At 48.9% G+C, this 22,282-nt stretch overlaps 1 protein-coding gene and 1 long non-coding RNA gene across 5 annotated transcripts in view; both read right to left on the reverse strand.

The window, feature by feature from the left end:
• CXXC5 (CXXC finger protein 5) overlaps window positions 1-13,523 on the reverse strand; it is a 98,491-nt gene extending 84,968 nt beyond the window's left edge. For 2 of the 4 annotated variants that reach the window (XM_059733429.1, XM_059733431.1), the window contains exon 1: window positions 13,384-13,523. The gene's annotated coding sequence lies outside the window, so the exon portion shown is untranslated. Of the gene's footprint in view, window positions 1-12,933; window positions 13,068-13,175; window positions 13,348-13,383 lie in introns of those variants that run through there. The other 2 variants (XM_059733433.1, XM_059733430.1) reach the window with 2 other exon arrangements.
• A 4,900-nt stretch (window positions 13,524-18,423) lies between these two features.
• Window positions 18,424-21,774, reverse strand: LOC109283077 (uncharacterized). Its single transcript, XR_002090105.1, has 2 exons — window positions 21,631-21,774; window positions 18,424-21,255 (listed from the first exon to the last, which is right to left on the reverse strand). It is a non-coding gene; the product is annotated as an uncharacterized LOC109283077 (long non-coding RNA).
• Between the last annotated feature and the right edge of the window lie 508 nt (window positions 21,775-22,282).

Raw genomic sequence — 22,282 nt, forward strand, 5'->3', positions numbered from 1 at the left:
CCATCCCACGCTGCTGCACAGGTACAGGCACTGGCCAATCGCAAGGGGTGGGGGGAGCACGCACGTGGCAGCTGCCGCTGCTCTGCATTTGGCCGCACACCCCCCCACCCACGTCCGGCCGCTGGGGGTACACTGCTCTGTGTCTAGCCGCCAGGCATACGCTGATCCAAAAAGACTGAAAAACACTGCTCTACCTCTTGATGTCTCTGGATCCAGCATGGATCTTTTGGAAGACATGCTCTAGCTAAGAGGCAAGTTACTGGGGTCAAGGCAGGGGCAAGTGGGCAATATGTAATGGCCTGAGATATACAAAAAGTCAAGACTATCTGCTGTCTTCTAGCCTTAAACCCCATCAGTCTAAAACTACCATCATCTCTTTAACAACCACAGGTCTCAAACCCTCAAGTTCACATTTCATCCAAGGGACAGTATCTTTAGGCACTCATCCCTCTGAACAACCAACAGCATGGCCTGCAGCCTCCCAACCTCTCCCTATAGATGGCTTTGCTACACACTGACGTAGCCTCATACCACCAATTTATCAGGTGAGGACAGCAAATGTCCATGGTTGCAGAACCGCCATACAACTAAGGCTGGCAGACAACCAGCCATACAACTAAGGCTGGCAGAAATGTAAGAGTTGGTTGATATTCTCAGCAACTAGAAGTTCAAATGGAGGCCTAACTTTGAGATCTATCTTGACCAGAACACTGGAACAGACTGCCTAGAAAGGCTGTAGAATCTCCATCTGCAAAATGTTTTAACTGCAGGTTAGACAAATTGTTGCCTGGGATGCTTTAGACCAGCAGTTCCCAATCTGTGGTATGCATACCACCAGTGGTACACAGACAATCTGTCAGTGGTATGTGTTAACAGTTTTTTTTATAATTACATGACAAAAATTTGCTGGGGTACTTAAGGTTGTATTGTTCTAAAATGGTGGTGTGCAGCCTGTCAGAGTTTGGGAACCGCTGCTTTAGACAGAGCTGGTCCTGCTATGAGCTGGGGTCTGGAGGGGATGACTTTGCAACGTCCCATCCAGTCCTGTTTTTCTATGATTCTATGACTATATGGGACCAGATCGTCAGCTGGTGTAAAAATCAGCAGAGGTCCCCGCGTTGTTTTACAGCAGCTGAGGTCCGCTCTTTGCAAGGGTGACTAGTTATAAATCCAAAATCCTAGAAAGCTAAAGCAACACTGGAGTTCTATTCTATATTTAAACTGTAACTCCAGCATCAATACCTCTGTGGAGTAAACAGCAAGCACTGAAGCTTCCAACCAAGGCAATAGATACAAAACCACTGCAAAGGAAAGATGCTCATGCAGAGCCAAGAGAAAACCCTAAAGGAAGGAGGCATTGTTAACTCACACACCATCTAATGGTGCTGCTGGAAACAGAGAAGCTGGGACATCCCGTGAGCAGGAGACCCACTAGCACTGAGTAACAATCTGCAGCCAACATAACAGAAGCACTAGAGCGTCAGAAATGAAGTAGTCTCGTGGGGATAACAACAGGAAGTTTGGGGTGAGTAAGAGAGGCTTTGGCTCAGTTTGTGATGGAGGGAAGTGACAGGTTAAAAATAACAAAAGAACAGAAAACAATGATGGAACACATTCAAAAGAGAAATCCCCAGCAGAGAACAGCAACAGCTGGAGCAGCGGCAAGAGCCTGAACTGGGTGATCCATGTTAAAGGAAACATACGCAAAGCAGATCGCGGCAGCAGGGGAGCAAAACACGGCTTTTGTGGTGAGGAGCAGGGAGTGAGAAGAATGTTTGGGAACTGGAAGAAAGGTCTGGGAATGGGAACCCAAAAGGGGAAAAAAAAAAAAAGACGCCTGAAAAATAACAGAAAATCTGACCCAACAGGAAAGGGAATCAATGAAGTCAGCCAGGATGTAAAGGCCAAAATTAAAAATCCATAGGGCCACACGGGAGTGCACTGTTTGCTTTAATGCAAAAATGGCCACCTGAAAATCCTGTTAAGACAGGGTTCTGGACACTATATACAAGAAAAGCAAAGTTCAGAGAAGCCAGAGCTCTGCAGGGGAGCATGCCTGACTTCACCATTGGGCCTGGTCCTGGTCCTGGATGGAAAAGATCATGGATCATTTGATGCACCAAAGGAAGAGAAGAATTATGGGGGCAAGCCACAGGGCCAAATCAGCCCTGCCACTTGTAAATGCATTTACACCAGAATAGACAGATCTAAAAGCAACTGAGTCAAACTCAGCTCTCAGTTACAGTAGTTTAAATCTAGACCAGTTCCACTCACCATAATGGAGCAACATCATATAAATATCTAATAGCAGAATCTGGCCCGTGACTTGCTGGATAAAAAAACATCCCTCCTTAGGACTCTGAAAAATATCTTGGCAAGATAAGGACAGTTTCTAAGTTTTCGTATCAATTTCACTGACCCATCTAAGATCTGAGGTTAGCTCAAACTGAACTGTCTGATTTTTTCAGGAGGCCACCAACCAGTTATGGGATAGAAATGATTTTCAGGCACTACTGACCAGAAGTCGGAGTCTTATCTCACAGCCAAGTGAACCTGTAGTCACACTACTGAAGTCAGTTCAGTCACGCTAGTGTAAAGTTGGAGTGGGTAAGCTCAGACATTATATATGAAAATTTAAACCAGTGACTTAGATGTGAAAGACTGCAACTCAGTGTGAAGGGCAAGGTACATTTAACAAATACATCCTCTAGCTGAAGAATTAAATCTCGCCCTTGACAAGAGGTATATTCCATGCTCTAAGTTCTTTCCCATCTCTAACTTCTACAAGTTCTATGAGTTTTCACAGGAAAACTCCAGTGTAGCAACATCAAGAGAGGAAAAGGAGGGACTGATAATGGTTTCCAAAGACAAATCAGTGATACCCTCAAGATTCACCTGCTTTCAATGCTGCTTTATTCTAATGAAGTGTGACTCTCCACTGACATGGATAGAAATGGCATTGTAGATTCCCATGTTTATTTGATCACAGGTCCCATACCAAACCATGTAACTTCACAAATAAAGGGCATCACCCTAATTATAATAATGATAGACCAAATTATACCCTTGTCAGCACCTGTGCTTTCAATAACATCTGAAGATACTGGGGTTACATATAGGTATAATAAAGACTGAATTTGCCCTGCGTAAGTAGCAAGTGTGCCCTTGGGGAAAAAGTTCAACTGGACTTTCAGGTGCTAGAGGAAGCATACAGGAAATTCCTCAGATGAGCTGGTCTTTCATGGATTGAATATGATAGGCACAGCACCCAGTCATGCCACCATAACAGATACCCATTGCTGGACCAGGGCCACACTTTAAGACTTCTTACTAATTACCCAGAACAGATTACACTTGCCAATCATTGAAAGCCTTAGAAAGCCAGCTCTGTGATGAAAACAGGGCAGATACACTGTGCTCACAGTGCTGAATGAGAAAGATCATTGATCATTTGATGCAAAGGAAGAGAAGAATTATGGGACATAGCATGAGGAGAAGAGCACCAGGGTCACATGAGATGGTAGGAAATAGATTACAGCACGTATAAACCATGTGTGCAGTGGGAGAATCGCTTTGAGATATGGAGACCCCCGATTCTGATCTCATCTGCACTAGTGTAAAGTAGAATTCCCACTGAAGGTAGTAGAGTAAACAAGGATCAAGTGTGCTCAGGATCAGGCCCTCTCTGTTAATCCCTGGAAAACAACTTGTGGCTAGTGACAAACATTAGCAGTGTGATCATCAGCGGTTTACATACTTCCACAGCATGCCAGGATTCCCATTGCTTTATTCTACTGCTTTAAAAACTTGTGACCTTAAAATCCTTTTATTCTTATAATAACAGGCTGCCACATGTGTGGAGAGGATTGTCAGAGAAGGCCCTGTGATGCTTCTGAAACTTAAGAAGGGCGATATAGGAAGGAAATGCTCTGCACTTGTTAACTAGCTACACTTCCAGAGGCAGGAACAGTTGCCCCAAAAGGATTACAGTCAGCTCCAAAGTGCCATACCTCCCTGATGGGGAAGAATGCACATCTCCAAGAGGGAAGCAATAGGAGGATGAGTGAAGATGCGATGTGGGTAACTACCCGCCAGGGGAGGGTGTCTATGGGCAATAACTATTCCCTACCACCTACTGGCTTATAATAAAACCTGGGTAAAAGGTGCATCCCCACCCTATAGCTCAAATCCTGCACCAACAAACCAGCTCTGACGCCCCCCAATTTCCCTCCCAGACCCCTCACACATGCAGAAAACGCACTCTGGACCCCCACCTTCCCCAAATCAAAGCATTCCAGGTGCTTCCACCTCTCTCAGGCATGTCCCAGGCTCATTCCCCACGCCCCTGCTAGTGAACTCAGCTTCAGAGCTCACCCCTGCTGCCCTCCCACAACAATCAAGTTCTAGATTGCATATCCTCCCAAATGCATGAGAGCTGCCCCCACCCCCCATGCAACACCCAATGACCAGGCTCCCTGGCCTCAGCACTCAGGTGCCATGGGGCTGCAGAGCTCTGGGAGATATAAGAGTCCTTGATCACTCAGAACCGCTCTCAGGTTTCAGATTCAGACACCGGAAGGGATCATTCTGAGCTCCAGCTCTGATCTCCTGCACAACACATGCCATAGGAGCTGGGCCTCCCCTAAGCCCATAGCTCCTCACTGAAAAAGAGCTGGTCTCGTGGCAAAGAAACAACCCTCTTGACTCCCTCCTTTCCTGCCACCCGCTTCTCTCAATGGAAGGGATGCCTGTGACACCCTCTCCCTGATCCTCTTGCCCTTTTGCCCAGGAGTAGTGGCACTGAGCTGGCTAGCACTCCACTTGGCTCCAGGGGAGATGCCTCTGGCTGTCTGGCCCCATTCCTCACCCTCACCAGGGCAGCCCTTGTACTCGCCATGGGTGAACAGGTTTTTCAAGCCCTGGGAGTGCAGGTGTCTAAGAGGCCTGGGAAATTCAGCGCTGACATGCTGGCAGGAGAGCAACAGCAGGAAGGTCAATTTACCTGCCCCCAGTTGAAGAACAGCTTCTGCCCCCCCCAGCAAACTAACCTGTTAGGGATTCCCGTGGGGCTGCATTCACTCGCACCAGCTTTCCCCTGGTGCAACTCAAACTGGCCTCAGTGCAAACACTCCTGACTGTTGTCTGGGTAAAAGAGACGAGTCAAATCCCCTTTGGAGCCCTGCCCTTTTCACCCTACCCCTCCTTATGAATCACTCCCAAGCCAGACCGAACCCCTGCACAGCTTTGCCTATTCCCTCCCCATCTGGCTGCACACCTAGGCAAAGGGGGTCATTTTTTCCCCTCTTGCTGTTTGCTCCAATCACCTCTTACCCTCTGCCCTCCCAGTCCTACCTTCCCTCCCTTTTCCTTTCCCCAACAAAGGACTCCCCTTTTAGAGCTCCCACCTCCCAGCTTCGCCACCCAGCCCATCTCCCCCTGGACAAAAAGGAAATACGTTTTTATAGAGAATGCTTGACACCCATCGCTTCCTTGTCCACTGGGTCTCATCACTCCCCTTTGCCCATCTCCTCCATTTACGCTGTAAGTTCTTCTTACAGGGACTGTCTCTTACTCTGCACAGCTCCCAGCACAACAGGGACCCAATCCTAATTAAGGCCTGTCAGGATTATGGCCTTCAAGAACACTGCTAGTTATGAAAAAGGGGTTCACAGCACATTTCTTTTGTGCTGGGTACACCCTCAGGAATAAGCTTTCTTCATACCTCTTCCACATGCCTATCTCAGCTTCCTCACTCAGTGGGAAGTCATTTTGGTTTCAAATAAACAAAAAACAGGGTTTGAAACACTAGTGGGGGGGGTGCTAAATACCCTCTGAATATCCTTTAACCCCCTCTTGCATGCAAGGGAGAAGGAAATTTCATTTCCGGCCCTGCTAACCAAGCAGGGGAAGGACCCAACTGAGGCAAAGCTGGAGTCAGCCAGAGACCAGGCTGTTTTGAGCCTGAAAGGCCCCTCTGCTCCTAGAAGTCAAAGTTGAGACAGAGGGGGAAAAAAAATCTTCAGCACTATATTCTAGTTGAGCAACAGAGCATGATTAAACGATGGAGGCTTTTCGTGGTCTGGTGAGTTTAAGCTATGAGCTGAAAGTTTAACTATTAATACACTTAATCAAGGGGTCGTTCCTTCACCAAGGGTTTGGAAAAACAAATTCACCATTGGTGGGGGTGGGGAAGGACTGGAGCGGGTCAGCGCAGCCCAGACCCAACACTCACCAGAAGCAAACTGCACCCCCCTCCCCAGGCAGAGAGCGGCAGATCTGTGCAGAGACCAGGGGGGACAGGCAGGCAGGGACTGGCTCTGGCCTCCTCATTGTGAGCCTGAATGTGGCCATTAAAGCGCATGATGGAGTGGCAGACAGACAAAGTGTGGAAACACACACCGCCACACTGGCAGGAAATTCAGAGCCTTCCAAGCGCGGAAGGTATTTGAATAGCAAAGGTAACAGGAGGAGGTGCCAGCTGCAAAGTCCCAGATGGAGCTGGATTCAGCCCTGCCCCCTTAGCACAGGGCTGGGCTACTGATAGAAGAGATGGGCCCTGGCCCAAACCAGCCATCTTGGCTGCTTGGCATGTTCTGCTTCGACCCTCCTCTAAAGGATCCCCAGGCCTAAGCTGATGCCATACTGGGAAAGAAACTCTCATGCCAAGGATTGTGGAGCAGGCCCTCAGGGGTTGTAAACTGGCATGGTGCCATGGAAGGCCAAGCAGCTCCCATGCGCAGAAGTCCTGGCCCTGAATTCAGCCTACAGAGTGTGTACACAGCCCCTGCCAAAGCCTCTAGGCTGAATCCTAAAGGCGAAGCAATGGGCCTTGCTGCATGCGGCAGGTCTGCAAATCCAGGGTGCGGGGGTGGAAGAGCTGTGCAGAGGAAACAAGGGAAAGCAGCATCCTCCACTACTTCCCTCACTTACACCCGGCTGTCCACTCCCCCTCTGGGGGCAAAACAACCCTGACAGCAGCAGACACAAAGGAAGTCAAGAGCTGCCTGGGGCTGTCCTGTACACTCCAAGTCCAGCATGGACTCCAGACTTTTTACAACCAAGACAGATTAAAGATGCCAGGACGATCCCTAGGATCAAGTTACTCATGTCCTCAATCTTTCAGTGCAAGCTGTGCAGCTGTGGCATCCACATGCATGCCCTTAGGTCCAGGGTCTGGATTGAACAACAGTTGAGAGCAGAATCAGGCCTGGTGAGCATAATGTATGCCTCGGCTCATCACCCTTCACAGTCGGCTTGGCCCACTGCATTTCTGACTATTCAGATTTCCACTTCCAGGCCCCAAGTCCACTCTCAGGCGTGCCGGTGTAAATCAGCAGGAGATCCATGGAGGTCAATGGAGTCCAACTGAGATAAGCAGAAATCAAGCCATCCTGCTCTTTTTTCTATGGATGCCAAAATTTCACTCAGCCTCAGGCTGGGCTTTACCACAAATTCAGTCACTCCCTCACTGCAGCCTTCCCTGCGGTGGGGGGCTAAATCCCCTGCTGAGGTGAACTGGCACAGCTCCACTGAGGGTGACGAAGAACAGAAAATTTGGCTCACAGTGGTTAATTTCCCAGAGGAGGCCCAAATGTCTTATTCCTCTCCTGCCAAGCACAGCTCTCCTTTGGCCAGCTCAGACCCAGCTGCCCACTGAGGCACAAATCAGATGCCGTTCACTCCCCTGATGGTGGTGGCCTTACACAGGGGTAAGCAGATGTAACAAGGAAGAGAATCAGGCCTATGACAGCTCGGGTCTTCCACAGTGAATCAGGATCAGATTTGGACTCCACCTCGCTAACTGTGTTCCCAGCCCTTCTGCAAGGCCTAAAGAACCAGCTCCCCAAGTAGTGTACCTCTTCCGCACTGGAGTAAGTGGGGCGACATGGATTTATGGCAGCAGGGGCTCTAGCCCAAAGTGCTCTTGCCAGAGCTAGGAAGTGAAAGAGCAAATGTAGTTGGTTTTTTGTTTATTTAAATTTGCCGTATTCCAAGCCGAATTAACCACAACAAATTCCAAATCCGTGAGTCAGTCCAGAACCATAAGTGACCCTACTACGGGCAAACATCCTCCACCCCCATATGGGGCTTCAGATATTTCCCAAACTGTTGGTAGGCATCCTACTTGCAGGCCCAAGCCCAGAGACTTGTGGTTTGGATGTCCCCAAGTTTCACTTGCCCCCAGCCATACAGCCCCAAGAAGTAAGCTAGGAGGAGTCTTCCATTTCCATAAAGTGGGCATAAAGCCAAGACCTTCCCACTCCAGCAGCTAAGTGGTAGGTTTACTATACTTCACCTTAGTAGGTACTATCCCTGTGCCAGGAGAGCGGTCCTCCCCGGAAGCGACTAGGAAGACCACCTCCACGGCCATGGTGTTTCCCTTCCTAGGCAAGCGTAGGGCTACACTTGATCTGAGCCAACAAGAGGCTGTCAGGAACTTACTACAAAGATATATTAGTGCAACTCATGTTGGTCTTAGAAACAAACCAGAAATATTGTACAGAGCGTGATAATATTGTAATATTGTACTGAACTCAAAGGAGTACGGGTTAAGCCCCTGAGCTCCCCCCAGACAACCCTCTATGTAACAGCTGGGAAGAAGGGCAGAACTTCCTCATCTAATCCATGGAAGGGTATGGAGCTTGACTCCTCACAGACCAGCAGCCACAGGGTCTGTAGGCAACAGACACCATTCAGCAAAGATGAAGGCTCTGACTGGGAAGGGACAACCATGGTCCACTGTGACAGAGGCTCTGAGTAAGAAGGGCTGGGCAAATCCCCACCCCAGCCAGCACCATGTTAGCACCACCCTCCTGCATGACTCCTGTCAGCTGCATCCTTTATCAAGGGGGAACAAGCAGTTTTTTTGGAAATGGGCACCTATAATACGCTCCCTGTGCCAGTTAATTTCACAGGCACACTTTGGCTGTTGGCCTCGTCAACTGCAGCTGGATCAGTCCTTAGATTTCAGGGAGTATCATGCCACTGGAGTGGGACGGTGCCCAAAGTGAGAACTTGGGGCCAACTTCAGCACTGCAGAGAACAGATACAACTGCACCAAGGTCACTGGAGAGACACCTGACTGGGGTGATGCTGGGTTCATTTGATTGCCCAATCTTTCCCACAAAATCCATGTCAGGAATGAGCTGGCTCAAAGCCCCAAACAATTTGCCTGTTTTCCCTCCAAAGCAGCAATACCCTCTGAATAATATGTGTGCACTTCCATTCAAAGAGCTTTACATTGAGAAAAGCTCTTCCACACACGTCTCTCACACACGCATGCACCATCAGCAAAACCAGGGCTTCCCCCCTCCATTCAGTAACCTCTGCATGCTTCAAATGCCCTTGTTTAGCCCAGTGCAGACAAACACAAGTATCTTCTTTTATAATCTGTCTAATCCACAGCAAGCATTCAAGTTTTGCAATGTGCACTTTGCATTTGCCGTAAGTAAACAGAACTCCCAGACAAGTTCATTCAAAGAGTTTCATTCACATTCCCAGCAGAACTTTCAAATCGTTCCTAACATTTACTACACCAATTTCATTTGCCTAGCACTTTAAACTGTCATTTCCTCATAAGCCACCTTGCCAACTGTAATGTGCAGAGAAAGAACAGAGACTAGAAAAATGCAGAGAGCCAGAGTGAACTTTACCAGCAGAAAGCTATAGGCGGCTCTTTTGTTAGTTTACTTTTATTATCACGCTCTGATGGGTTAACCCCCACAACGGCTCTGGAGGTCAGATCGCAGCGTCCAGAGAGCCGATAAAACACGCATCTGCATACACACAAAAAAGGCATCAACTCGAATTCAAGTTACCAACTAACTCCACTCCCATGGCAAGGGAATACTGCACACTACTGACTGCTCCCAACTCTATAGGGTGGCACTAGTAAAAACTGCATGACAAATTCATACTTGGCTGAGGCAGGGGAGTTTAGCTGCCTTTGCTCACTGTTTCCTTTACTAATGTGAGCAGAATCCTTGTCAAATGACACTTTTAAGGTTTTCATGCTCAAAGAAAAAATGAAGAGCGATTTGTATTTGACATTGCATGGAGCATTCCCATCACTGTCTAGATGCCAGGGGTTATGCTTTTAAGGAGTTGCTTTGCACGGGTCCTTTAGGAGAGAAATAAAAAGCAGAGGAAAGGAACACTGTTTTCTATGTCCAACTGAAGGGAACTTTACAGTCCAGAGGAAAAACCTACTTCTGCCTTCTCATTAACCTGAGAAAGATAAAAATGTTGCTCCTTGGTTGTCCGTTAAAACAGTCCATGCTTCTTCCAGAGCAGGTCTTGAAAGCAAAACTGTCACTATGAGTATGTTTAAAAAAAACAAACAGAAAAAAAACCTGTAATTACAGTAGTGCTGCCTAGAAGTGAGGAAATTCAGGCTGGGACTTTTGTTAAACCCCATTGCCCCTGCAGCCTATGTACTGCATGGAAGACCACCCAGTGTTTGGGGAATTCTCCAGTCCAGAGAGGGGATAAACATGGAGCTAACAATGAAGTTGCAGTCTGAGGGCTGAACTTCCTAGCGCTCACAGGGTCCTGTGTGCAGCCGCAAGCTTGGGGGCTCCTGGATAGCTTTGCTGAACCCCACTGCACCTGTAGCTGCAAATACCAGCATCCATGTTTCTACCAGCAATTTTAGAAGGTGCAAGAGCCTCAGGAAATGAGGCAGGGTCCCCATGCCAGGCTATGAGACCCAAGAAGTTTTGAAAATGCCCCAGCTGGGCAAAAGAATTAAAGGGCCACTGTCACTGCTGTCCCATTTAAGGCCTTCTCCCACAGGAATCAATAGCAAAACTCCCACTGGCTTCAGCAGGGCAAGTGTAAGCCACTTCTCCTACTCCTATGCTTCATTTACCTTTCAAGGTGCATACTGATAAGAAACATGCCCCTCCTTTTCATGCTGTGGGTTATACCTAGGTCCCTTGTGGGGGATTCCAGTCATTATTTTGAGACCCTGTGCTTTCCCAGCCTGCTACAATTAAATGGCCCAGTATCTACAGCCTTTTACTCCTTTGAGAAGGTGCCAGTCACACCAATCTTGCCAGTCACTTCATGAGACTATCTGTGGGAGTAAAGGCTGCAGGATTGGGGTCAAACAGCCCTGCACACATGTGATCTGCTATCACAGGATGTGTGTACAGCTTTGTTTATGTTTAGGACCCAGCCTTAGTAGCACTTTTTTTTTTAATCAATCATTTGAGCAAAGGATGAAATGACCCAAACCAAACAACAGGCTGGGATAGGAAAGACATCCCTCATTGTGTGGCACAGCCTTAAAAAGAGAAGTTAACCACTAGGCCTAAATGACTTGATAATATTGGGCTGAGTTGTGTGTACTAATCACAAATACAGCAATCATTCACAAAAATCTACCAGGGGTTTACAGCTACCACCCTGCATGCTGGATGCCTATTATATATATTACAACATTGTACATTGCCATCCTCTGCTTCCATTTAATCTTTTATTCCTAGAGTATGCTCAGTGCCCTCACATCACACGCAGGGGGAGTTGGAGCTCTAGCAGCCTAAATGGCATATTACCCATCCAAAGGAAAAATGGGGAGGTGGTATACTTTGCAACGAAAAAACCCCAAACTTCAGGTACTTGTTACACAGGGCTCCCATCTCCAGCGTAGCATCCTTCAGCGCTCAGGTATTGCAATATATATGTGGGGCGGAGGGGAGGGGAGGAAACGGGGGGGATTCAGTCTCTTGCCTGGATGATAAATTAGCTTTAAAAAAAGGAAGAAACAAAGATAAGAGGCTGGCTGCTTTAAAAAAGAAAAAAGAAAAACTATAGATGCCTACAAGCAAGTGACCCCAACAGTGAAGACTATAAATACCCTGTGATCTACAAAAAAAAAGAGCAAAAAAAAAAGCCACCCGTGAAACTCCCGAATGGAAGTGACCCGAGCAGGTAAAGCTTCTCCCCCAGCAGCCACCTTTCTTTTTCCAGCTAATTAACTCAAACCTAGAAAAACAACCCTTTCGCCCCCCCACCCCGGCAAGTTTGATGGAGGCCGGGAGGTGGGAGGCCGGGCTCGGCGGCTGCACCGCCAGCCCCTGGGAAGCAGGGCTCGGAATCGCTGCCAGCCCCTGAGCTGCAGCGGCGCTAGCGGGCGCCGCTCTAATCCGCTGCTCACACAAGCAGAAGGGTCAGCTCGAGCGAGCAGCCTCCGACGCCTGCTGCTCTCAGACACCATTGTAACCTGGGAAACAAACCAGTGATTAGATCTGGGGGAGGCGGCGGGAGGCGGCGGGAGGCGGGGGGCTCCTGATCAATAATGCAGTGTCCTGGGATAGAGGGAGGGAGGGAGGGAGCCCGGCGTCCGCCCGGCGCTGGAGACTGACATTTGCCATCGCCTGCCCCCCTCCCGGTAATGTCCCGGGGGGGAGGGGGGGAGCCGGCACAGGCGAGCTCAGTATTTCCGACCAAACTTTGCTCATTAAGGCGGCGCCGGCACCCACCGGGACAACGCGCGGCGCCCGGAGCGGGCTCGGAGCCTGCCCGCAGGAAGCCGCCGCGTCCCCCCGAGCCTGCCCGACGGCGGGCGCGGGGCTGCAGCCGGCCGGAGCCAGCGCCCGAGCGGGGGCGGCGGAACCTGCGCCGCCCGGACCGCGGGGGGAGAGCGCACCCTCCTCTCCCGGGACGGCCCCGCCGCCCCCGCCCGGGCCCGGCCACCTCGGCGGCTCCTCCGCCCGCGCCCGCGCCGCCCGCTTTTTGTCCGGCCCCGGCGGGCGGAGACGGGCGCGGGGCAGCCCCTCCGCTCCCCGCAGCCGGCTCCGGCCCGCGACGGCAGCGAGGGGGGAAATCACCCGGCAAACTTTTTCCCGAGACTTTCCCCCAACTCCGGCGCCGCCGGGCGGGGTCCGCCTCCAGCCCAGCGCACAGGCCCCTGCAGTCCCGGGCACCTACCGGGGAAGAGCGATCCGGAGCCGGAGCACGAGCAGCAGCGGCAGCGAGGGGAGGAAGGAGGAGGAGGAGGAGGGAGGAGGGATGGGAGCTGCAGCCGCCACCACTCCGGGCAGTCTGTGTGCGTGTGTGTGCGCGCGTGTGTGTGTGTGCGCGTGTGTGCCGGTGCCTGCGTGTGCGCGCCGCGGCGGCCGGCCGGCCGGGTTACACATCCACATCCAGAGCATGCAAAAAAAAATTCACACCTGCCCGAGCCCCGTCTCTGCGCGAAGAGGAAGGGGGAGTCGCTGCCCGCCTCGGCCGGGGGCTGCTCAGCGGCGCCGGGGGGCTGCGCGGCACGCCCGGCCGCGGGGTCCCGCTGGGCAGGGGCCAGAGAGCAGCGGCGCGAGGGCGGGGGCCGGGCCGGGGGCTCCCTCCTCCGCGGCGGCAGCGGCTCCTTCCCCGCAAACCCACCTCTGCATCCCTGCTCGCCCGGGAAGTGCACAGACAGGCGGACCACATTGCATCGCCCTGCCGCCGTCGCCGCCGCCGCTGCCCGGGGCTGCCGGCAAAACCCGGACCGGACCCGCCTGGCCCCGCGCTCCCGCTCGCCTGCTGCCCTCTGCCTGCCGCCTGCTGCCCGCGGCCGCCCGGCGCCCGCCCCCGGCCCGGCCCCGCCGTCCGCCAGGCGCAGCCCCGGCCGGGCTGGACCCCGGGCCGCGCCCACCCCCGCTCTCTGCCCTCGGGCGGCTCCCGGCGGCCGCGCTCCTTCCCGCCGAGCGGGGCTGCCCAACTTCCCCGGCGGGGGCGGCCCCTCCGCCTCGGCGGCCCAGTCCCACCCCGCGGCATCACCTGCTCCCGGCGGGGCTGCCCCTGCCCCTGCCCGTGCGCGGGGCAGCGCGGCTCCTGCCGGCGCATCCAGGCGGCTCGCGCTGCACCCGCGGCTCCGGCGGCCCGGCCCTGCTCCACGTGGGGCCCGGCCCGCGCGCGGCAGCGGGTGACAGCCCCGTGCCCGGCTCAGCTCGCTCCGGGGCAGGCGGCACTGCCACACCCGGGCGGTACTCCAGGGAACGAGGCTGGGCCGATGTCTGGTGTCTTTTGCCTGGGCTAGAAGTGAGCAGCGGGACCGGCTGGTTTATGAATGGAGATCTCGCCCATTGAGCGGGAATTCAGCGTGGGAGGGGAGCAGTTTCTACAGCCCCAGTCCAACCCCCCCCCCCCATGTTATTGCATTCTTTAATAATGTATTTTTGTATCAGTTGTCTCGGCTGCTCACCCTCCGACAAAGTTTGGTGTTAGCTCGCAGCATCATGTGACCCAGCCTGGGTAACAGAACCCCAGGGAAATAGTGGTGGCTGTCTCAGATAATAATTAATTAATAAGAGGATAATGTAATAACACTAAGCTCTTATATAGCACTCTCCTAGCACATTGTGCAGTTCCTTTATCCTGTGACGTTTCTTTCAGTTCTTCCTATTTACTTTTAAAAAATCCCAGTTTAGCACCTCCTGGAACCCCCGCCAGGGCGTGAACCACCCTGCACAGTGCCCTGTTGACTTCAAGGGTCTGTGGACCCCTACCCCCCAAGCAGTTCTAAAATTAAAGCTGGATAGAAACCAACTCTAGAAACCAGCTACGGTACAGTTGTTGCACATTTTCAAGCACTAACTTTATAGCTGGTTCGCTCTTCGTAGCTGGAGTGTCATTCTTATTGTGTGATAATTACTTTGGACAATTGTGTCATATACACAATGTGTAGCAGGGCCCTTAGGATCAGAGTCTTAAATGGCACAATTTCCGTGGACCTCTGAGGGAACCAAGATGTGAGACGGTGACAGGCAGGCAGAGCAGTATATATTGAGGAAAGGGAGAAAGAGGTGTGTGGGGGATTGGCAGAGTGATGATGCTGATGATGATGCTAATACCTTAGTTTCAGATTGTGAACCACGTGGATCCTAAAGCAATGGGCCACTGGATCCAGACGCAATAGGCCACTATCTGACTTCATGAAATAAAAGATGATCATTATTGCCATTCTTTCTGTGGCACCTTGGTTTCCCGCTTGTTTGCTGGTTTTGTGACTGATGCCTAACAAAGCCACAGAAGAGCTGGGATGCTGCCATGAAAGCTGAGCATGGAATAAATCTAAATGAAAATGCCTCCAGCCCAGCATCCTTCAGTTGCCATGCCCAAGTCACCCTTTGCTGTATTTTAGGTCAAAAGGCCATGTGACCTCTTCTCAGCAAATTTGTAGCCAGTCAATAATTGCTGGTGCCAGAAACTATTGACGAATTGGAAGGGCAACAGTGCAAAACTGTCTCCAGTCACATGAGGCTGTGGTAGCCAATGGTATGGTAGCTGGTAATCAAGGGGTGTCATTAGTAAATATGTCATGCATAATTTGAGGAGCACTCAGGCTGACTGATCAGCTGCAAATTCCTTTTTCAGTCTTTATACTGCGTTGGTGAACCAAAAGGGAAAGTGATATTTCCTGATTTTGCTGCTGTCTTCAGTTTGGATCTCAGGTGGTCTCTGGGTTCCATTTTCCACTATTCACTCCCATACCACTTGTTCATGTGCCAAATAGCTTCAAGCCTGATGAACCTGCTCAGGGGAGTGAGGTTCACTGCACAGGGGTTAGGGTTGTAGAACCAGGCTTATAATCAGGATGTTTTAACATGCACACGAGTTCAACAGGCTGGCCTCTAGCATTACAGCAGACCTAGCTAAACAGCTGCTATAGTTCAGGCTAAAATGCAATTTCACAGAAATCTCCCACTTTCTCCCTGCTACCTTCTTTTGGGCGGAAGTGTTCTAACTTCTTACTCTTACTTTATTTTATTCATCATTTATACAGCACAGGTGTGCAGTCAGCACTAACCTAACAAGGCCCTGACCCTCAACTGGAGGCTGTGGGTGCTAACTTAATGCAATAAATACGGCAGATGTTGACAAAAGCGCAAATGGAAGACAAAGCATCCAATTCCCATTGACTTTGAAGGAGATCAGAGGGTCTAACAACCCCCCCCCAAATAACTAATAATAAATTAATAATAATAAATTATTAAATAATAATAAACAATCCGTATGCTGAGTGCATTACAAACATCTCAGTAAATCATATCAGTGCTCAAATGCTTGTGGTTAGAGCTAACCACACATTTTCTTTGTAAACTTTTTAAAATAAACTTTTCTTTTTCCTCAAAATTTGCATAGGGCAGGTACTTTTTTTTAAACTTTAGTTTCAGATTTTCATAAAAAAATTGAAAATCCAAAAGCTTTTCTTCAGGGAAAGGGGGGAGAGTTAACAACCAAAACCAGAAATATTGCAGTCCACAATATATTTTTTTCAGCCTTTAGCAAGTGAAAAGCAAAAAATTTGAGCTGAAAACTAATTAAAAAATTGGTTTTCCACAGCAATCATTTAGCTTTCTGTCTTTGAAAACCAAAACACTTCAAATGTTAGGGTTTTCGCTTCCAAAAAAATCCCAAAACTTTCTGCTGAAAAATGTTGACAAAAATGAAAACTCGTGTTTGTTTTTGTTTGTTCTTATTGTCATAGGAATCAAACTCATTTGCCAAGGGTCTCTATTTACAGTCTTAAATAAGACAAAGATACAGACAGTGTAGTGGGGAAATGGGTATAACATAAAGGTGATATAAATAAGCTACTTGTGTTTAACACGTCTTGCTAATTCCAAGGGAGTTGCATTTTCAAAAGCACTCCTTGCTGACATAACTGCTATCACTGAAGTCAACAGGAATTTTACACCAGATTCCAGTGGGAACAGAATTAGAGCAATGCTTGGTGCTTTTGAAAATCCCTCCATCTGCCTTCAAAGACTATGATTTTGATATTCCATATCCTCAGAAGGGTACAGACAAGAACAGCTGTGTGAGAGAAAAGAGGCAGGTAAAAGTGCTATTACTGCACTCTACTGGCAGGGCAATTTTAAATATTAAGGTAAACATTTTTAAAGTGTCTAAATTACTTAGGCTGACAAGATTCTTTGGGTAAATCTGATATCTTTTATTAGTCCAACTCAAATAGTTGGAAAAATTCTTCTTTGCAAGCTTTCGGGTACAAATACCCTTTGTCAGGCTGAGGAAGCGTCTGCAGTAGGTCTGTGTGCTGTCTCACATGCATACTGGTTTCTGGCTTCTTTACAATTTCAGGAAGAGCACAAACCATCTGCAAATGCTTCCTCAGCCTGACAAAGGGTATTTGTACCAGAAAGCTTGCAAAGAAGAGTTTTTCCAACTACTTGAGTTGGACTAATAAAAGATATCGGATTTACTCAAAGAATCTTGCCTGCCTATGTCCTTAGACTAACATGGCTACAACCTATACCTCTAAATCAGCATTTCTCAACCTATGGGTTGGAACCCAAAAGTGGATTGCAATAATATATGAAAGGGTTGTGAAAAAAACTTTAAAAATGGATTCCTCTTTAAAGAAGAAAAATGTGGGAAACCGTGGTTTTTCCCTTGCAGGCTGGCAGAGTTTCCCCCCCCCCCCCCCCCCCCCCCCCGCTTGCTTCCCCACACACTGGGGGACTGGAGTCTGAGGGCAGGGGCAGCAGGTCAAGAGCGAGGGGCAGTGGGTTGGGACTGACCATTGATGTTTACAAATGGGTCCTGGTACAAAAAAGGTTTAGAAAGAAGCACCACTCTAAATGACTTGGGAACCTAAATCCTGTTTACAGAAAGAACTTTGAAATCAATGGAAGGCAGGCATCCATGCAGTTTTAAAAGTCCACTAGGTACCAATGTGCATCAACAGGTGCCTAAATCCCTTTGAAAATCTGGCCCTTATTCACATGCTTTTGAAAATTTCACGTTTTCATCCATAAAATCAAAGGCTATTTTGGAAAGCTGCAACTTATCCCAAATCTCACAGGCACAGATAAGAACAACCTAGATCCGCATTTCATTGTCAAACCATGACACCATACCTGTATGGAAAATCACTTCTATACTCTAAGACTGCACAAAGATTAAACTGATAAACAACATCTTTTGGAATATCATCTGCCAATACAACATAGGGCTGCATATGCATAACATCATTTCTAGCCACTAAGACTTTTTATGGATCACAGGGATTTCTGTTTAAGGTATGTGCTTGGTCTCCATTGTTTCAGTGCCTTATAACATCCTTGTCAAATAGAACATTGCTATTATACCCATTGTACAGATGAAGAACTGAGGCATGGAGAAGCTAAGTGACTTGCCAGGGATCATGTGAGAAGCCTGCGACAGAGCCTAGGTTGGCTGAATCTGGATTTCCTGAGTCCCACTCTTGCATGCTAACCATTGGGCCTCCCCCTTTCCCATCCCGTCTCCCAGTCAATTATCACATATGAGCAGACTCAGACTAATTCAGTTATTAACATAATTTCCTGTATTTTTCTCTCAGAACACTGGGAAAACATCCACTAAGTTATGCAAGAAGTGGAGCTGGTAAGCCTTTCCTTTATGTCATTTTGTAACTTTAAGAATGCACAAGCTACATGACAACCACAAATTGTTGCTTTATTCGTTTGCTACGCATGAACTTAGAGTAGCTGCTGTAGGTCTGTCATACATAAGGTAGAGATCATGTTAGCTTACATCAGACAGTTCAAGGGGTTTGATGGTAGGCACTGTGCATACCCGTAGCATGAGATGGTCTTACATAAGGTCAAACAGAAAGCCGGTTTCAAAGCCAGGTTTAAACCTAGGATCCCACTGCAGCTACTTAATCACAAGAGCATTAATGAGGCCAATAGAAGATTCATTCAACCCGAAGCATCACACGCTGCTCACACACAAAAGGTTCTGCTTTGGTACAAGTTCAGATATTGTCTTAACAATGGTGCCTGGGACTGAAACACAAATGGGTGTTTCAGGCATTTGGGAAAATCTGTAAAAGGATGGAATTCTTCAAAACATTCATGCTCAAAATTGAAAACTTAAAGCATTAGAGTGGTCTACATGGGATTCTACTTCACCCTGGGTGCATCTACACAAGATGCTTTACTGCACATTAAGCTAATCTAATGCTCAGTAAAGCCTCACTGTCTACACATGCACTGGACTTACTGTGCATTACATTAGTCTAATGCACCATTTGCTAGTACCAACACATATAGGTACCAGATAAACAGCACGTTAGGTAATGTGCAGTGGCACATGTTTAGATGCTGACCAGGAGCTATTTTGCAGCCCACACAGCTCTCCTGGCCCCATGCACATGGGGACCAGTCCCATGTGCACAGGGCGAGAGACAGCTGCCTCAGCAGCTGGCACAACTCTCCGGGCTTTATACACATTGGGACCAGCCCCCATGCTCCCTACCAGCCCCTGGGCTGGCACCTGGAGGAGCCTGGAGCTCCCTCTGAAGGGTGCAAGAAGGCAGAGTAGGACTGGAAAAGCCCTGGAACAGACTGCTCCCATTGGGCACAAATCTGCACCCAACAGGGTACACATGTATACATGTTCCCAGGCTCAGTTTACTGCACTTTATTTTACTGCACAGTAACCTTACTGCATGTTAATGCATGTGTAGACACTCCCCTTGTGCATTAGCACATTAACTATTGCAGAATAACTATTCTTAATAAGTGTATCTACATGCACAGCTGTTAGCTACTTCCCTTGGAATCAGCGCGTACAATAGAGCAATGCCTGCTTTTGAAAGAAGTGTGCAGGATAGCAGGTGGATAGTTCACAGTGTTTTGTCTTACTGCCAAGCCTAGTGGCCCTTTTTGCCACAATGCTTTGTGGGGCACTTATTAGAAGCCACTAGGATTCTAGGACTCGAGATCAAAGTTACAAATTCCCACGATGTCTTTCCAAGGATCATCACTGTTTTGTCAGGCAGCACCCTGCTCCCTGCCACCATGCGGACCACTTCCACTCACAGATGGTGCTGCAGGGGTATGTGAGATCTTGCCACTGGGTGGCTTTCAATTTGTAAGCCAGCTGCCATGCTGCTGAGCAACTCACAGTTGCAGGAGGAAGAGGCCGAAGAGGAAATCCAGCAGCACCTTGTAGCTGAGCTTTTTCTGCACCAGGAAACAAGTGTTGACTGGTAGGGAAGGACTGCCCTGCAGAACTGGGATATCCAAGAACTAGGAAGAATTTTAACGAAGATTTCTTAGAGATCAGAGTAGAGCTGTCCACCACAATCTGGGTTTGGTCGTAGCCTCCCAGGAAAAAAATTCTTTTAATCTTCTCAGAAAAAGAAGAGCTCCAGTGGTACATGAGCCCAGCACCACTGGACTCCGGTTCCTGTACTTTGCTTTCTCAGCATCTAAACTTCTTCTTGCCTGTGTTGCAGCACTGAGCAAAGTGCAGGGAGTGACCCCTCTTGGCCATTTGCTGAGATAGAGGATCGTATATCTGCTTATTATGGTGGCTGCTAGCCTGTCAGGCTTATGCTCTCTTCTCCCAGATGGTGAGCAAATACAGGACGCCTGCACAACTCCAGACAGATGCACAAGGCATGGCTGCTATAATATTGTTGTAATAACAATGGTGCAAGGCTGAGGTATGCGCCTCACAGCCGCAAATGGACTAATCCTGGCTACATGCCAGGTTTGAATGAGAGAACCAACATCCAGTCAATGTGACCCTACAGCAGTAAAGGGCATGCAGGTAAACAGGCCAAGCCTAGCAGGAGGCAAAGCAGTGTGGGATAGCTGTTGGAGGACTGCCAAAGTAGTGTAAAATAGATAGGTGTCCATACAAACCTTATTCTACACTAACTCATTCAGAAATACATTCAGTCTGCTTTCAGAATGGATCACAGGATTCATACTAATTGGCCAGTTCATTCACAACAGGCACTGTGTCATACTAACACAGGGCATTTCCATTTGAAAATAAAAATGTCAGTGTGAAATAGACCTGCCATGCAGCGACACTTTGCTTTCTTAGTAACAAACCTTGATTCCAGGAGTTGAGTTTCTTCATCTTTCAAATGCTTGTAAAAATCTCCTCATATCTGGATAGGGGAAATGTCCTGGGATCAGGTTTTGCAAACCCTGGCACACCTTTTCCAAACAACTCATAGAGCTGGGAAGTCCCTGTGAGCCTGCAACACTAATAACAAACAAATGGAAGGGGCTCCTTTCAGACACAGAGGTCCTGCTTTAGGACAGCATTAGCTCCAGTCGTACCCTGGTGTAATCAGCTGAGTTACACCTGTGAGAGGGAGTATTGCTGTGGAGCTGGTCATTTTTCTGAGCCAACTTGTGTACTCCTGGATGCTGGATGTCTTACATGCTTATCTCATTACATATGAGATTAGAATTTGTCAGCCTTGTTTCCTCACTGTAGCTTCATATGGGAGTGACTCCACTGAAAGCAGAGAAATTACATCGACTTAAAACTGGGGAAAGACATCAGAGAATCAGGCCCCACACTCTCACTTCCTGCTGAAGTAATAACTACAAATAAGGGACCCCAATTCTGATCTCTGTTCCACTGGTGTCAGTGGAGTTATACCAGCCTATGAGGTGTTGTTACGATCAGAACATGACCCAGACAAAACCATCTTTTAAGTAAGAGATACCCAGGTGTGCTGTGTAAGAAGCCACCATAAGGACTTGTTAATTTTTAACCCAGCTGCCTCCCACAGGGTGAGCACTAACCACAGCAGTGCATTCCAGTTAGAGTTATCGGGTACATGCAAAGGTCAAACAGCAGCTTCCCCAGGAACCAACAAGCCCTTACTGTAAATCAGCCATGGGGTGGAGGGATACATCTGTGCCATGCCTCTGCAACAAATTCATTCTCCTTGTCAGACAGCCACATATTTATATAGCAAAGACCCTGTGGGCTGAGTCTTGAGGAACATGCTCCTGGGAGGCATGAGCAAAGTACGCTGCTGCATTCCGGGAATGGGTAACGATGCCCACGGTTTGAGACAGTCCTGTGGTTAATTTGCAACTATGCCTACAGCTGCATAGGAAATAGCCTGGCTGGCACTGCCCCCAGGGGCAAGCCCAAAAACACAAACCGGCTGCAAGAGTGGTGGGCAGAAGTTGGCTACCCTGATGCAGCTGGCTTTGAGGGGCAACAGGAGGAGGAGCCACACTACACAAGAATAACCTCTAGGGCCTCTAGGCAAAGAAGTAAAGAACAGATTGACTTTTATTAGTAAATGGTAAGGATGGTAAATCCAAAAAAAGATGACAAAGCCGATAGGGAAATACAGAACGCCCGGGCGAGGGACTAACAATAGAAGGATGGGGGTGAGGTTGGGAACGCACCTACAGTACATTCAACTGAAACCCCATGGGGAGTTTGAGAGGTGGAGCTGACAAGGGGCAGGAGGAGAGTGGGACTGGATTGGGGAAAAGCCCCTCCCCCCAATTTTTATATT

Source organism: Alligator mississippiensis, chromosome 9 (genome assembly GCF_030867095.1).
Source record: "Alligator mississippiensis isolate rAllMis1 chromosome 9, rAllMis1, whole genome shotgun sequence".
Classification (NCBI taxonomy): domain Eukaryota; kingdom Metazoa; phylum Chordata; order Crocodylia; family Alligatoridae; genus Alligator; species Alligator mississippiensis.